The sequence below is a fragment of the Strix uralensis genome, chromosome 5, assembly GCF_047716275.1.
Source record: "Strix uralensis isolate ZFMK-TIS-50842 chromosome 5, bStrUra1, whole genome shotgun sequence".
Classification (NCBI taxonomy): domain Eukaryota; kingdom Metazoa; phylum Chordata; class Aves; order Strigiformes; family Strigidae; genus Strix; species Strix uralensis.
Window position 1 is genome coordinate 41,863,551 of NC_133976.1, and position 14,206 is coordinate 41,877,756.

Consider the following 14,206-nt stretch of genomic DNA (forward strand, 5'->3'; position numbering starts at 1 on the left):
ATATAACATTTTCTAGATTCTACATTGTTTCATTCCTATGTAACCTTGTATGCATGCATGCCTAGCTTGCACTTAAAATCTACTAGGGAGGCAAGCTCATTTGTTAGATAGCTAGAATATTTGCCTCTCCTTCTAGCTCTCTAGTGTCTGCCAATATAAATACTGTGATGAATGGTATGTCAATAAAGTCCAAACTATAAAATTACACTGAAGGCTTTTACCTGGTCAGGTGTGTGCTCAAATATTTTTGAGTGCCTCAAAGCTCTCCTTACACAATGAGCCCTGCTGAAGGGTTATTGTTGCTGGTGTTTCTGTGATGACTTTTTGGTTGTTTGCTGACTGATTTTCTTAAATTCCTATCAAGTATTAAGTTCTTGTCAATTTTTTCTGTTGCCTCTAGTAACCTTTGGATCAGGACCATCAATGAGGACTTTTCTACTGTCTTAAATAAAATATTAATTTTTAAATAGTCCAGCACTATGTGCAGTATCTTTTCCCTACATTTTGGTATGGATTTTTTTCATTCTCTTGTAATTTTTTTTTTTTTAAATATCCACCTTGTGCTCCCTGGAACCTTGGATTGTCCATGTGATCTCTTTCTTCACAATTTTCTACACAATACTGAAATGATGAAACTTTCTCCCATCTAATTTTTGTTCAGTGAAATGACAGTCATAGAATGTCATTGTCATTTCGTTGTCTTTACTGTCATCAATATGGCATAAATCAATTAGATGCCATTAAAGTGCCCATCTCTGCTAGACACTCACCTGTCATTTTAAAGATATGCCTCTTTCTATACACTTCAGAGATGACCACTAAAACTGTGCTATTTAAATGCCTCAGAGCGGAATATATTTTTCATTTCCACTTTTCTTGTCCTCGGTGATTGCACGTTAAGAAATCTCATGACATAAACCCCTGAAGAATGGTATTCAGGTAATCACACAAGCAGAGTGAAACAGACACTACAGCCCTGCAGCACACAATGTTTTTCCACTAAGCTGTTGAGGGTAATGTTTGCCTCTTTCAAAAGCATCCTACTAGTCATTCTTCACATAGGAGCGTGTCATCCTCCACTAAGGCCACAAATATGTAGAGAAGAATGAGAAGTCGTGATAGTTCATTAATAAACAGTACTGGTAGATGATTCAAGGCTCTCAAGTTACATCAGAGAGTAGATATGTCTTTCTAGTGCAGCTGGAAGTGAGATAGTGTCCTCCCACGATGATGGGAAAAGTGGTTATATCCCAAGTGCAGTAGGAAATATAGCCTGTTGAACACAATAGTGGATCTGAGAATTGTTAAATCAAAGCAAAAAGCGTGACAGCCTTTCCACACCAGAAATAACTGACAGCAGGAATCATAGCCCTGGAGAGCTGCATCAAGAGAGGAGGAGAGAGTGCAGCAAGAATAACATGAGGAGCAACAATCAGCAAGGAACAACCGGCTGTAATAGAACGGAGAAACAAGACAGCTGCATCTCAGAGGGAGCAGTGAGACCCAGAACAGCATGAGAGAGAGAGATCCCAGACAGAACTAAAGGAGTCATAGCCCTAGATGAGCAGTCACAGCCAGATAAGAGAAGGGATGAAAGGGCACCAAGGACACTGTAGAGAGCCAGATAATATCTGAAGTCATTTCCGTAAGCCTGCTACATGCTTTGAAGTGTGGTGGTTGACGATTCTGGCAGCAATCAGAGCAGGCAAGACCAGTATGATGGAGTGTAACTATAAAAGTACCCCCAGTAGAATATGTCTTGGCAAGTGACAAACAATAATCAAAACAAAGAAGAGGATGACTGGAATAGGGAAGAATATTCCTTTTTTCCTCTCCCTGTAAACAAAATTAACCTCAGCAGTGATATCAGTTACTGGCCCTGGATTTGTAATGCAAACAATTTATTATTTCATAAACCTTTGTATGTATAATTTCCTTTTCCGTCTTAACTCTATGCCTCTTCTTTAAAAATGCCTTTTCCTGCTTTGTGTTGAGTGATGGAAGGAAGATATATTCTAACAGTAGTAAAAGGAGACCATGCTCCCTGCCTCCCCTCAAAGGCAATGTTCTGCATTAGGAAGTCTTTTCAACTAAAAATTTGCACAAGGAAAAATGCTCAGCTTCCTTCTATGTTGTAATAACAGTTCTGGCAAAGGAGAATTTAAAAATAAAGCAGTGGCTTGCTCTCCCTTTTGAGTGTAATTCTCTGTGAAAATTTACAGCATAACATCTTCTGTAAGAATGTGGAAGAACAGGAGGGCTAACTGCAGTCACTGGAAAGGCTCTCTAAAAACTTTGTGCCTTTTACTTCTGTTCTTTGGGCACTGAGAAGGATATTGGCACTGTAATAACAAAATAAAACAAAAAAACCCCCAAACATGTATTCTGCCCAGTAAAACCGGGATTAGTATCAGAGTGAAATCCACTCTGTTCGCGACTACAGTGAAGTTGTGACAGTGTGCATTTATGAAGTGACCACTGACAAGTGAGACCAGCTCATTAACAGTGAAAGAAATACTAGATAAATACTTAAAAATAGTAAAATAGGTTTTATTTTTAATTATTCACTTAACTAAATCAATAACGTAAGATGGTATTCAGCTAGTTAAAAATCTTACAATACAATACAGGTGGCGTTACAACCCACTCCTTTACTGCAGTGTAAAGAGAGAGCTTTTTGTTCTCCCTGACTAATTTAGCTGTGATGTCATCTGTGAATGCCATTAAGTCCTGGGTGTGCCTTTGCGTGATGCTGGTTTCTGTTCCATGACTTGTGAGTGCAGCAGGTCAGTGCCCATATTGCAGAAGGTGCTTTCAGGATCCGTTTGTTTGTAATGCATTGTGTAACAGAGGAAGTATCTTGTAATGAAAATAATTTCCTTTTGTTTAGATAAAAATGGTTGTAGGTCATTACTACTTCCAATATGAAAGCCATCAAAACTCAGAGTCGGTGAAATCTTTAGGTTCAAGGTCAGAGCAGCCCCAAGAATGCCCAACTTAAAGTATGCAGGCTGTCCCACTCTATCCAGTGCGTGCTAGTGCCTCAAACTAGGCAGGTACTTCAGGATACTTAAAATACCTCTCTTAAGGCACCTGAGCACCTTCCTGACTCAAAACCTTTTACACTGTTTAGTGTATGCTAAGACAGTATTTTCTGAAGAAGAAACAGAAACCACTGTGTGTGGTATACAAACAGCTACAGACAGTGCTTCAGGAGCATTACATTCCCCACACTGTGGAGAACTGTATATGGGTTTGATTGGAATAATAGAAATGGAGCACAAATGCTAATAAAAGCATGTTTTTTTAAAGAAGAGCTCGTTAGACTAGATTGCTCAGTCATGGGAAGATGCAACCTGTTGTGGTACAAGACTGTCTCCTGCCTGTTCTCTGTTGTGAGGCAATGGCAAAGGGCAGCTCCCAAGGACTGGAGGAGGCGATCAAAGCAGAAGTGGCAATGGTGACTCAAGACACTGTGCCTTGCCATCATTTCTCATACTTCTTTCCCCGACAGGGAGTAGAAGGAAAGAATAGTGCATCTGTGTCTCAGATGTTTCCATGGCTTAAAATAAAGTGTTGATAAAGGTGGATGTACGCAGAGGTATCAGCCTATGCACCAGAGTTCCTGAAATGCCCTTGCCTTTTCTGCCTCTCTGGCTCTACTTTGTAACAGTCGTTTTCAGCAAAGGGCAAAGCAGAAAGTACCTTTGTAAGCCTTTACAGATAACTTCTGTTTTCTCCCTGACAGAGTCCAAAACCCAACAATGCCCAAGTAAAAGTAAGGGATGACTTTTGCTGACACACATCCTAGTTCAGATCAGTAAAACAAAAGCAACAATTATAAGTGTTAAAGGAACTTGGAACAAATTGTAAGAATTAGAAATAGAAAATAAACTGGAGATAATGAAATAGAGTAAAAGGAAAAAAACTTGATATAAAAATATAATCAATATTTTGATCAAAATATGATCCTGCAGGCCTGCAGGACCTCTATTCAGGAAGAAACTCTCTGGAACAACCTCTGCCACACTGTTTTGTTGTTGGATTTTTTTAAAGGTATGTTTAACTACTGGATAATTTCTGAAGCTTAAAAGAGGTATTATGAGAGAGAAAGTAGAATGACATGTTTAACTGTAGTTAGTTGCAAATCAGTCTTAGGCAAATGGATTGAGATTCTTATGTGGTATTTAGTGAACAAAAAAAGGAGGAATATTAATTATCATGCTTCAGGGAAACAAACCTGGTGAGACAGACCCGATTTCAATCTTTGATGAGATTAAATGTGTGGTCTGTAAAGATAAATTGTGTCGAGACGTAGACTTTTAAAATCTGTTTCATTATGGCATAGTACTCTAGTGAAAAAACCCCAGTGCTATACCATATCACTACAGAACACATTGGCTGGATTAATAGATAGCTATCAGATCATACTGATCCCCGAGGTAGTCATCAATGGAGAATCATCACAAATTCCAAGTTTTATTTTACTTAATTTGCTTTTGGATTGTCTGTGGAGCTGGTTGGTAAAATGTTGATGCATTTCCTCTTTGAAGTGAAGTAACTGTGACCATGTAAACACTGGTGTGAGTATTCATCATAAAAGCAAAAATCTTTGTCCGTTACTCCTAATGGAGAACATGGATTTGTGGAGCCAGGTTTTTTTTTTATTACAAGAGATTCTTAATACAATGGATTTTAAGATGTACCAGTTTATTTGCTACTTACTTGAATTTTGATGATGGCCTGTCTGTGTAAATAATGTCATCAACCTCTTGTGTTTGTCCATCCTTGAAAATTTCTTCATGTAAGCAGCTAATGAAAAAGTATAACGTGCTTTTGTCCTTGTCAGTGGTGTCAGAACGTGTAAGAGATATTTTCATGGTAAGGCTAAATAAAACTCCTGTTGTAAATGGAGTCCCGATAGCATTTTGTCTAGGCAACTGATACATTTTATTATTCAAGGAAAATGATGTGACAGTATCCACCTGAAGAACATGATTAGTTATGGTCATTTACCCCTGAATTTTGTTCTTTGTGTCATGTTCCTAAAATTTGCAATAGAATTTATGTCTAAGACAAACATTTCACCAAAGCTCATCTTACCATCTGACCATTTTGGTATTATCCAGCCCTAGAACAGCTGTGTTTGTCAGAATAGAAAATGATTATGATTTCCCAGTGAAAAGCTCTCCTTGAATATAATGTTGCTTTTTCAGTGATGTTTTGGCATCAGATAAATGGCCTTACAATCTATAAAAACAACATAAGATACCTTTATGCATCTTTGATTATTTAGTACAGTACATTACAGGTTTATAGGTATATTTGCAGATTTAAAAAATATTGGCTCATCCACACTGTAAGTAAAGTTTTAAAAATAGTGTAAGTTTAATTTGTTTATTAAAATGTATCCTGGTTTTATTGCTGAGTTTCAGTAGCACATTAACTTGTGGGTGTGGCTGCTTGATAAGCAAATGTCAGTTGGAAATTCTGTATTACATTAAAAAATAAAGAGAATAATTGACTGATTTTTTTTATTCTAGTCTGTACTGTTAAAGTCAAGTAGGGATAGGTTTTTTGGGGGCTCCTTTTAATGAATGTAGTCCCTTACTTTTTAACAATTTATTACCAAATGCAGGGGAAGCAGTCAGACCCAAATTCAGCCGACCACATAGTTACTTGCTTAATTTTATGTGTGTAAGCTGTGGAATTTAAGTTGGGTTGCTTAGATGTGTAAGGTACTTCACTGTGTCACTAAATGATGTCCTGGACTAAGACCTTCAGGGTTAGGCTCCTATTGTCATGTTTTGTACAAGTATGCTGCATAGTCTGCATATACTCATCTCCTTCCTTACTTCTTATGGCTTTCATGTGGGTTTTCCAAAGGGAAAGCCTCTAAGAGTTAATCTGAACATTCTACATTTCTGCCACAGGGAAGAAATCATTGGGACATGTTTACTCATTTGAACAAATATGTTCTGTTATCCTAATCAAATAAGGAAGCAAATTCACATGCATTAAGCTTCATTTTTCTTGTAGTATTTGGAGGTGCCGCTGAAGAATACAGAATGTAGCCAGGCTGGTGTATTACAGTGCTCAGTTTTTGAAAATGAAAGAGGGATTTAGTGCTGGTGACTCATGATACAGTCTAATTAATTCCCTGAAAAGAATTTCTTAGTGAGTACTTCTGCAGTTCCCAGAGATGAGATATTTTGGATCGAGGCAGCTGAAGAATTCCAGAGAAGGCTTTGCAATTATCTCTGCTCTTACAGCTTGATAGAAGGACTTTAACAGATATCTCTCAGGAGCCTGCCACAGTACCGTGTTGTAATTGATGGCGTGAATAGGACACTCTTGCTCTAGAACTATCAGGGTAAGGCTGCATACCATGAAAGATGGTTCTGAGTGGGAGCTGAGGAATGGTAGGACTTCTCTTGGGGAAGAGGGAAAAAAGCAAGAGTGTATGGTGAATATGTTTGCTTAAGGAAAGCCCAGTTTAAATGCACACCTGGATTTGAAAGTGCTTACCCAGTTTTCAGTTGTTCTTATAGGAGAACTAAGGGATGTCTGTTGATTTGCTTAAGGTCACACCAGTCACTCAACAGACATTGCAGCCAGACTTCTCCCATCTCTTGGTCCTCTTTAACATGCTGAAAGTAACAAGTCAGTTAATTCAGTGCACTACATGTAGTGTAACACAGCAGCTCAGTTGACCAAGTTTTTAAATTAATTTACACATGCATATACTGTTCTGTATCTACAAGCAAGGCCTGCAGATGTGACTTAGTCAAAATATGCTTTTTGTGTTAAATTTCTCCAGGATTCGACAGATTTTTTTTTTTTTTTAAATTTTATGTAAGAGTTCTTTTTTAAATGTCACATTTTTGCTACATGTTTGAGGTACATTGTTCTTTCACTTTAATTCATGCTGTGTTTTTCCCAATAAGCTAAATTTCATGGGGCATCCAGCTGTGGTTGCTTAGTACCAACAAATAATGATTGCTTTTGGAAACGTGACTTGGATATTACTTGTTGGCTAGTGTTCACATTACAAAAATAATGTGCAAATGTGTGTTCCTTGTGTGTTGGGTACAATGCTCTTCTAATATTTGAAGTGAACTTAAAATCACAGAATTACCTAAGATTTTGAGAAATAAAGAATAATGTATGAATTCAGGAACTTTGAACTGAAATGAAATTATACTCATTTACTACACCATTTGATTGTGGATACCCTTAGGCTTCTATTTGACAGAGTACTGTAAAAATATGTTCAACATTTTTAAGAAAACCCCCCAACCTGTATGCTGCTTTTATTACATTTGCTGTTCTAAAAAATCTTTCTTCAGCATGTTGCATGAAGATACATTTCAACCATTATTCAAAATACATTAGCCAGAATTTGAAAGTTTTTGTGTGATCTTAAGTGATTCTGCTAAGGTAGTTCATGCCTGACTTGAGTGTATACAGAAGGTATGGCTCTGGCTTACTGAGTGAGGGGCCGTGTCATGGCCAAAGTGTAAAAGGGGGACTCAGATTTTTAAGGATATAGCAGAGAAGTGCAATGAATTATTTGTATTGGACTTTGCTGCTGAAGAATGGGTTGATTCCCATGCTTAGTTTATTCTTTGTAACAGGCTTCAGGAACTATCAGTTCGAGGTAGGTATATGGGAAACACTAACTAAAAGAGCTATATTAGTTAAAAACTCTTCAGAACTGGGTGGCATCCACCTGCACCTTCTGAACGTAACCAGATGTGGAGCTGCAAAACTTCTGGCAGTGGGACATAGACCATCCTTACAAATGGCCACTGTGCCAGAGAATTGCTGGGGTAATGTAAAGAAGGGGCTCCAGGGGAAGTCCTGGGAGCTATAGGCTGGTGAGTTTGACTTCCTTCTCTGATGAAGTGGGGACTCTATAGGGTATAAAGGGTAAGATAACTGGGCACATGGATAAATATGTTGGTCTTGCCTGGACATAACTGCTGCAAAGACAAATTCTGTCTCTCTAACCAGCTGGAGTTCTTCGGGGAAGTAAGTAGACACTGGATTTAAAAAAAGTCTTTGATAAGGCACCTCCCCTATAGCTCAGGGTAAATAGTTTAAGGAGGGAATATTTAATGTGTGTGTAATGTGACCGATTCATTAAAAAAAAGACTACTAGTATATATTAGGTATATATTAGTAGCCATCAAACTTTGTGAATTGATTCTCATCTTAAATCAGGAGCTCTTTACGAAAGAATGGTACCTTTGTGAGTGCCTGTATGTGGTTTGAGCATTGTTTTAATAAGTGAAGATGAAGGTGATTATAAGAAGTTTTTACTGATAATAATATCTGTAACAATAATATGGATAAAATCTAGTATAATTGAGGTAGAGGGTAGAGTAACTCACATTTCCCTTAGGTAGAGAGAAAGTAACCCTAATCTTGAATTGTAGGGATGCCAGCATACAGAAAAATAACTGTAGGCCTCCTATCTGTATCCCATTGTATTTGAAAAACAAGTGGTGCTATTACATATTAATCAAGACTGATTTTGAACTGACTACTGTACAATAGAATGTTAATAGATCACCTGTATTCAATGTTTGTTTTGTTTTTGTTTTTTTTTTTTTAAATGAGAGAAGAAAAAGCAGAATGGATGGGTGGAGGTTTTATAGAAAATTGACATACTAAATTTTATGTTTAGAAATTCAGTTATGTAATTTTTGTTGATAGTCCAGTACTCCTCTCCTCAGCACCCACTTACACCTTGGATACCACAGTGGTGTTTTTCATAGAAGGATACTTCCTGATTTTAGTTTTTATGTCAAAAAAGAGATCATTCTGAACTAAATGAAAATAAATGACTTTCCTTCCTAAACAAGGATGGTAAGGTGGACATTCAGTGAAGAAGAGTTATATTGAGGTCTGTGTAATTATTATTACCGGTATTCGGTGTTATGTGAGATAAATGGATAGGTGAGCCTTCAAGATGCTGTCTCAGACTTTGCAAACTCAGGGAGGTGTTTTTGCACTGTTTATGCTTTCACATTTCTCTGTAAGTTGCAGGAGAAAATATCTTCAGAGGGATTCTTGTCATCTCACTTGGGACGTTCACTGTGTAGACTCCTGCAATTGACTAGTCCTCTAACCTCCCTGTGTCATTAGTGAAGATAAAACAGGCACTTCTAGGGTGAAATTAATCTGTCCTATTTTAGAAGTGTGTCTTTGGATAAGATGAATCAGGATAAGCTGAAGTGCTTGCTTCTCTCTCCATTGCCTTTAAAGGCAGTCTAGACAGCTGGCTCAGCTGTGTGCAACTAAGCATCAGATAGCTAGAATGTTAGGCATCTGCATTCAGTCAGATGAATCTCAATGCTACCATTAAAACAAAAACAAATGAAACACACAAAAGCAGAACCAAAAGAAAAAAGAGATTGATGTTCTAGGAAAAAAATGACAAGTTTTGGTGGCAAAGAGGATGGAAGAGCGATGCTTTTTCTGGGTCAGCCTTTTATGCTCTCTTCATTCCTCCACTCCAACTCATTTACAAAACAATAGATTATTTCACCCTCACAAGAGTCAGCTGCAGTTCATGGTTTCTGTTTTGTGTTGGTGGCATTTTTCTCTGGTGACCACTTTTTGGAATACTGAAATAATTTTTGGTCCTTAAAAGAATAATGCTGAATGAATTTCCAGCTCATTTGTATCTCTTCACACATGGCCCCTTGCCCTTGCCTCCTAGTTTCTGCATAATCCTGTGTGCTGGTTTACTGATTTTTACATTGTTCCCTTCACTGCAACTGCTTCAGCAGTTCATTATTTTAAGTGCCTTTCTTTGCTGTCTGCTCAGTACAGAACATCCACCTCCAGCTAGCAAACAGTCTGCCCTCTCTCCTCAGGGCCCTCTCTTTAGTACCTACCATTGCTGGTTTTCTTATATGAAAGTATGACAGTGTAGAATAAACTGAGATATGTTATTTGACTGTATATATAGAAAAGGATGGTGTCACCCCAGTTTTATATTTCCACAATTCAGAAATTCTCGGGAACTACTTATTAGTACAGAACTTTCGTGACAGAGTGGGAAATCAGTCTCCGTATGGCCTTTTTGGACAATGCAGTTGAATTCATCTCATCTCACTTTAGATGTCTGCAATGCAGATATGTATATATGAGCTAGTCACTCAAGGCTACTTTTGGAGTGAATTACAAGAGATGGGTGCTTTTAGGGTACAATTCTCCCAATCTGTTTGGAGGTCTACTTTAAGATGAGATAAAGTGCACCCAGAAGTGACTGGTGCTGTGCATTGACTGTAAAGGAAGTCTAAACAACTAAAATAGTTGTAGACACAGATGCTACAGATAGCTGCATTGAATCAGATGTATTCTGTCCTGTGTGGCTGTATAACAGTACTGTGTTATATGTAGTAGTCATATTTTTGTGGATTCATATGTAAGACTTACTTGTTTTTCCTATTAAAGAAAATTCCATTTGGTACTTTCTTTTGTATAAGAAATGATTACAGGATGGAAGTTGCAAGTGAAATAATTAATTTAAGAATTCAGGTACAATAAAATTGGATTATTCAGTAAGTCAGAGAATTAATTTAACTTTCAGTAATTGTGACCTGTAGTGATGTCGCAGGATCAATAAATGTAGGAGTGGGTCTTTAAAAATTAGTTTCATTTAATCTGAGATCAAGGTTGCAATCAAGTTATTTTATGTTGGCATGAAGAGAGTTAGACTGAATGCCTTAACTGTGAGTCTGCATTTTGTAGATTTCAAAGACAAGTTCAGCTCATATATAAAGGAATTTTGCTCCTAGTTTTAGTAATGGATGGCCTTTACCATGGTGTGAGTGTGCAAACAAGTTTATTCAGGGAAAGAAAGAGCATAAACTTCCAGCACTTCAGGCAGTGTTGGCTAATTGCCCATGAAGATGCCTTTTCCCAAGAGCACTTTGCAGAAAAGGACTGTGTATGCAGTTAATTTCAGTGGAGTAGCCGACATGTTCTACCTTCTTTTCGTATAGCAGTGAAGTCACAGTGCTGAGGCCGAGGAAGCTTCAACTGTGTCATATATGAGCAGCATGCTGGGTGATCTTCGGCAAATGATTTAACTATGATGTGCCTCAGTTTCCCTTTAATTTGCAGGATATTGATATCAGTGTCTTATGAAGCAATTATGGTATCTGTTAATAAACAGTGCTTCACCGGAGCCAGATAGTGCCATTAATCATTGACTGAGCATCTAGTGTATTTGTCTGAGTTTGACTTTCATTAAGATGGGGTACACTGGCAGAGCATGGGTACATTTTTTGAATAGGAGAGAATTGATTTCCACTAGACCTGTTAAACCAATGTGTTTTACCTCTTGACAAAGTATTGAGTCATCCACTGCCTGGAGGAAAGCACTTAAATCATCAATAAGCAGACATTCTGGCCTGTAGGAGAGCCAGATTCACTCCTCAAGACTCCATATGTCATTCCTTGGTTGGACAAATGTTGGCAGAGCAGAAGAGGCCCTGAGAGTGAAGCGGGGAGCGGATCGGTTGCATGTCAGGACATTCAGGGAACAATGCTGACAGGTTCCCAAGGGCATCCTCTGCAGCAGGACAGATTTGTTGTGATTTAGGATTTTTTTGTAGGTTTAGGTCTAGGTTAGAGAAGCTTTCAGAAGGTATGGAAGCATAGGTCCTCTGGACTCCATCTAGTTCACTGCTTGCTAGGCAGATAGGCAGTGAAAATGCTGGCACATGTGGCCGTTCAGATGACCCCAAGGCCACGTATTCTATTACTCCTGTAACTGAACTTACTGCACGTACCTTCTTTACCTCCCAGTACCCTCGGCTTAGGGTCATTTTTCAATCTCCTCTTCTTAGTAAGCCCCTCTACATTATGCCAGTTACTCTGCATACCTCTTGCTTTTATTCTTCTGCCTGCAAACCTGTTTCTCCTCATCTCCAGTCAGAGTGCCAGTGTTTGCTGCCTTTCCCTTTCATTCCCAGAGCTGGGATTGCTTCTGCTCTTCTTACAAAAGGATCACTGTTCTCTTTTCTGCCTACTCTCCTAGTGCAAGAAAGGTGGAGTTGTTTCCTTCCTTTTCTTCCTTCCATTTCTTTTCCTTTCACACAAAGGGCTGCATTTGCTTCTGCTTCTCCTCCGCTCTCCCCAGGACAGTTTTTTCCTCTTGAGGTTCTCTGTTTTTCTGTTTTCCCCTTTTTCTTTAGAATCCCTTCCCTTCCTCAAGTAAGTCAAGAAGCGTTTGCTTTCCCTTTGTGGGGAATATGGCAGAACTGGGACAAGCATATTGTTCTGGAAGCTGTAAGTAGGACTTGTGGATTTCCTGAAGGTAATTAATTGGTAGAAAGTACTTCTAAATAGATGTGAAAAGGGATCAATCCTGCCTTTGTGCCTTGGATCTCCTATTCAGTCTTTGCTTGCTTTTTTATTCTGTTTGCTGTGTAGAGGCCACCTATATTTCTCTCCAACATGTGGATAAATGTTACTTGTGAGAGGAATTCTGTAATTTTTTTATGTGTATCTGACAGTTCTTGGTCTCTGGATAGTAAAAGACTCTATGGGCGAGATCATATGAAGGTATTTGCTTGCTTCTCACAGAAATCAGTAGAGTTAAGGTGCCTGTATAAATATATGTCCATTGCTACTATGTGAAATTTAAACTGTGAGAAAGAAACAAGGTGATCCTGGAATACTAACAAGTGAGTGGGAAAACGGATGTATGATAAGTGGAAAAATGTCTTTGTTGTTAAGGATTTAGGCTGATCTCTTTTATATTTTATATATTTTTGGTTCTGTTACAGATGTTTTGAGTTGCCCTGCCCAAGCTACTTACAGGATAAATAGGATTCATCTATTTATTAGATTTTTTTTAATCTTCTGTTTTATCTGCTTCGACAGATTTATCTGCTGTTTATCTGCTTACACATCTCTGAGAACTTTACTCATCTGTTCCTCTAGTAAAATAAGGGTAATAATGCTTCCTGACCTATGGTCTTGTCTGTTCAGGTAATAATCTGTTTTGATAGGAATTATTTTCTATGCTGCAGCATATTCCAGACATGATTGGTCTCCCAGTAAGATTATTTACCACCATAAAAACATAGCATAGTGTTAGTGTATTACTAACTACTGTTCAATTTGGATAAGCAACTACAAACATCTCCTCAATTAATGATTTTTCTTTTTTTGCTTCGTTACTTTGCTAACTATGTATTATTTGTTGTTTCTGCCTATGTGAAGAACTTGTGGTGTTTTCTTAAAATTTACTAATAATTTACGAATCTTTTTGATTTATGTCACTATTTCAAATGTTGGTTATTACAGATAATTCCTTCAGTACTTCAAAAACAGTCACTATTCAAAAATCAGTGGAATGTGTGTAAAACAGTCTAAAATTTGGACAACTGTGAAATACTAAAACTATTCTGAACTTTAATCTAGCAGGAAAAGACATAAAATCTTGTTTTGAAAGCTGAAGCTAGAGAAATTCAAATTAGTAAAAAGGTGCACATTTTCATTGTGAGAGTAAATATTAGTTGTGACAAGTTATGTAGTACTGTGAGACATTTTCCTGTTCTTGATTCTTCCTAAAATAGATGCTATTGTGTAAAGAGAAGCAATAAGGGTTTTGCCTAAATTACCGTTTAACCTCTATTAATGGAGGAAGTCAGATTACATTGTTGTAATAGTCCTTTTGGATTTAGAACCTGTGAATTTTTGAGTCTGTGAAATGTTTCTCTCTCTTTTTTTTTTTTAAATTTTCTAATTGAGGATTAGCTTAATTCCTGAACTTACATCTGTAGCTGAGGTTGTTGAGTTCTAGCATCATGTTTTCTTACGGCCTTTGATTCACTGACTTCAAATCACAAGTGTCCCCTCTCTTGTGCAGTGATCAGTACTAAGTATAACATTTGATTAATGGGATTGGAAGGCTGGTTGTCTTGAAATTGGATTGTAAAGTGGGATATTATAGCTAAATCATCAAATCAGATCTGCATAGATATTTCTGCTTGAAATAGAGCACTTGTGCAAGGGGAAAATGCACAGCAATTGTGGTTCTGAGAGACAGTGAGAAAACACAAAAGGGATGCCTTAAAGAAAGCTACTCTGGCATGTATCTATCTGTTTCTTGATGTAACTACTGAGAATTAGAATCACCTGCGAAACAAAAGAAATGATTTAGATCTCTGTTTTG

The 14,206-nt window shown here is 37.7% G+C and overlaps 1 protein-coding gene across 1 annotated transcript in view; it reads left to right on the plus strand.

Moving 5' to 3' along the window:
* The window catches only part of TRHDE (thyrotropin releasing hormone degrading enzyme), a 225,038-nt gene that overhangs the window by 108,074 nt on the left and 102,758 nt on the right, over positions 1 to 14,206 (plus strand). The gene's annotated exons all lie outside the window — the stretch shown is intronic.